This window comes from Chamaea fasciata, unplaced genomic scaffold (genome assembly GCF_029207755.1).
Source record: "Chamaea fasciata isolate MVZ Bird 193981 ecotype frontalis unplaced genomic scaffold, bChaFas1.0.hap1 SCAF_52, whole genome shotgun sequence".
Lineage (NCBI taxonomy): Eukaryota > Metazoa > Chordata > Aves > Passeriformes > Sylviidae > Chamaea > Chamaea fasciata.
The window spans coordinates 1,058,290-1,061,288 of NW_027094137.1; the positions used below are offsets into that span (position 1 = coordinate 1,058,290).

The 2,999-nt window shown below is 41.2% G+C and overlaps 1 long non-coding RNA gene across 2 annotated transcripts; it reads left to right on the forward strand.

The window, feature by feature from the left end:
* The first annotated feature begins 327 nt into the window (after positions 1-327).
* LOC136304144 (uncharacterized) lies at positions 328-2,627 on the forward strand. Of its 2 annotated transcripts, none has more exons than XR_010724399.1 (3): positions 328-413; positions 1,973-2,137; positions 2,562-2,627. It is a non-coding gene; the product is annotated as an uncharacterized lncRNA (long non-coding RNA). The 2 variants fall into 2 exon arrangements; XR_010724400.1 differs by having other exon boundaries at positions 1,976-2,137.
* The last annotated feature ends 372 nt before the right edge of the window (positions 2,628-2,999 follow it).

The following is a 2,999-nucleotide window of genomic DNA, read 5'->3' on the forward strand; positions in this document are numbered from 1 at the left end:
CCTCTAGATCTGGCTCCTCGTTTGAAACGCATGTGTAAGCCCTGCAAGCAAAGAAGGTTAATTCTGTGAGTAACTGCTCTCTTAAAAAAGATGAGAGAACAAGTACCTTCAAAGAGTCAGTCCTTTTCTTAAGGGCATGTAAATCAGGAAGCTCTGAGGAATTGTCTGCCCTCTTGTCAGACAGTACAGTGAAAAGTGCCTCTAGTACCTCAGGATGGGTTCCTAAGAATTGTAAATCATTTTGTTCCACAGATTACCAGATGATTGCTTGTCATCTGAGTGAGGTGAATTTGGGATATGCTGTACTCACATTGTGTGTGAAGTCATTATGTGTTCTTGGGGCGTTGCAAATGCTAACTAAAGCTTGCCAGCTTTCTGCTATTTGAAGGAGGTTCAAGCAAATAATTTCCAAGGTAGGTACAGTCAACAAGCAGTTACTTTTGCTCACTGACATGCAGTTTCCCCATGAGACTTTGTAGCTTGATTATCTTTAAGAGATATGTCTCTTGCAGCCAGTTAAATGAAATATTTTGGATAAAGTTTAATGGAGGAAACCAATTTAGAAAGCTTCTTTGATTAGGCCACAAGAGAAAGAAGATAAGAAGGAGGAAAGGTGGGATAGCAATTTTTTGAGAAAGGGAGTAAACGTTCTGGAATTGTGTAGCATTTACTCAAGCTGTGTGTGGTGTGAGGCTTAAAGTGAGGGGACAAGGGAACCACTGACGTGCAGTTTTAAGTGAGAATAGTGATGAAGATGATGACCATAGAAAACGCAAGGCTGGTTACAATGGAGTTCTTATTAACAGTGAAAGGTGACAGTGAACAGATACACCAAGAATACTCGGAGAAGACTTGTTTACTTGCAAGTCTTGAAATGAAAACGAGCCAGGATAACACATAACACATCCACAATGATAGACCACTTTGTAACATTTTTCTTCCTCTGGTTTGTAGTGAGCTAAGCAGATTCTCATTCTGTCTGATGCAGACAGCTGCAGCCAATGGCAAAGAAATGCTGCTGAAAATACAGGAAGATGGCGAGAGAATTATTTGATGCATTAGCCTCTTACCTGGCACTGGGCAGTCATGATTGCTCCTACCAGCACAAGGAGACATGGGAGCTTGCCTTCCATTCTGAGTGTTTTTCACATCAGCTCTAAAGATCAAATTATCTGTAGAGACAAAAAATAGGATGTTGAACAAAGGAAGTTTACAGTGTGAATGGAGTTCAAGGTGTAACTTTAAATGAAAGTTTTAAATGATGAGAATTCTTTTTATACATTTTTTCAACCCATCACTTCTCAGCTGTCTGGTCTAACTGTCCTGGTCTTCCTAGGGAAACTGCCAGGCTGGATCCAGATGTGCTTTTACTTGATAAACTTAGAAACTCGATAAGCTAAAGCACACTCATTTACATCTGGAGGAAACTGAGAGAGTGCTTCCTGGGGAATAATACAGAAGTAAATTCCAAGTACTTTTTCCCTAAATTGTAGGATGCCAACAGTAGTACCATGTGCACTATTAGAGAGATGGGCTTATCTGATGATGCAGTGTAATGGTGATTTAAATGCGTTAATTGAGATTCTGATTACTGACACCTACTTAAGAGATCTCTTGCAGAGGGTCTGCTGAAGGGTCAGTTTGTGTTAACCGTGGTTTAAGAGGATCTGCATTTCTTGTAGACTGCTACTTTGGGTGAGAGTGAAGATTCTCTCTTGTGTAGAGAATGTGTAGGCAAAATGACTTTGCTTGATGATAGGTGAGGACTTATTTTCAATATTTCTACCGATCCTTCCCAACTAAGCCTTTAGTTTTTACTAGTATCATACGCTTTTGCTAAAAAGGCAGAGTTGTGGCAATGGTCTGGCAGGCTAGCTTTTTTTCTGATAGTCTCATTTATTTGTTGCAGCATCTTTCTCTATGTCCCTTCTATGCAGTCACAACTATACATTATTCCCTCTAATCTCTTCAGCAGCTTTACACTTCAAAGCCCTCTTCAATCCACCAAGAAGAGTTTCTGCTTTCTCCAAATCGATTTACATAGTCTGACTCGTCTATCAGTACTCTTGGGAGAGAACCTTCATTGATCCCTAGTGGAAGATTGTAAGGTGTCATGTAGATGTGGTACCATTGTGGGGTAGGTGCATCTGTAGGCTGTACCCTTCCTGAAAGTGATGAACTCTTGTCTGTCATAGGAAGAGATAACACACGGTAGTTCTAATCCTAAGGCTTTTCTGACCTTTGCTATAATCTGCCCATAGCTAAAACACAGACCTTAGGCCTCAGACTGGAGTTGATACTGTCAGGCAAAGAGGGATGGAACAAATAGAAGGATGAAAACGGGATGACAGTGACTTCTTTCATCTTCTTTCCCATGCAATTAAACCAAGGCACAAAGCTGTAATTGCTGCTACCGCAGGTCACAGTCCATAGAGTTTTGTGCTTCTGGAGAATTTAATTGCTGTTGCTGAAACTTCTTGCATCCCTGAGAATTTGTGGAACTCTGGAGTTCACTCAGGATAGAGAAGGGAAAGACTACATTCTGTGTTCCTTACTTGCAGTACCTGGACCAGCTGGAGAATTGCTGTGGCTTGCGGGAAGAAGCTATTCTTATCTTGTTATCTGACATTGGTAAGTGGTGGCAGTACCTTCAGTTGTCTGAACTATGGAAACCCTTTTAGTCCTGAGTCCACTCTCCAAATATACAGTAGTGACCTTAGTGACTCCATTTCAGACTGACCTTTTATGATCTTGATCATCTCCCAAAAGTGTTGGGAGTCTGGGGAGGTTCTTGCCTACTGGAAGCTAGCCAGCATTACTACAGTTTACAGGAAGGATGTGAGGGAACATCCAGAGAGAGAACTCAATTTGTGTCCAGAGTTCTATGGTGCTGACTTTACCCCTTACACTCAGTGTTTCATTGTATGTTTGATTGTACAAGGTCTGATGTGAAAGCCATGCTTATTACTAGAGTAGATGAATCCTTACTGAGCTCATGC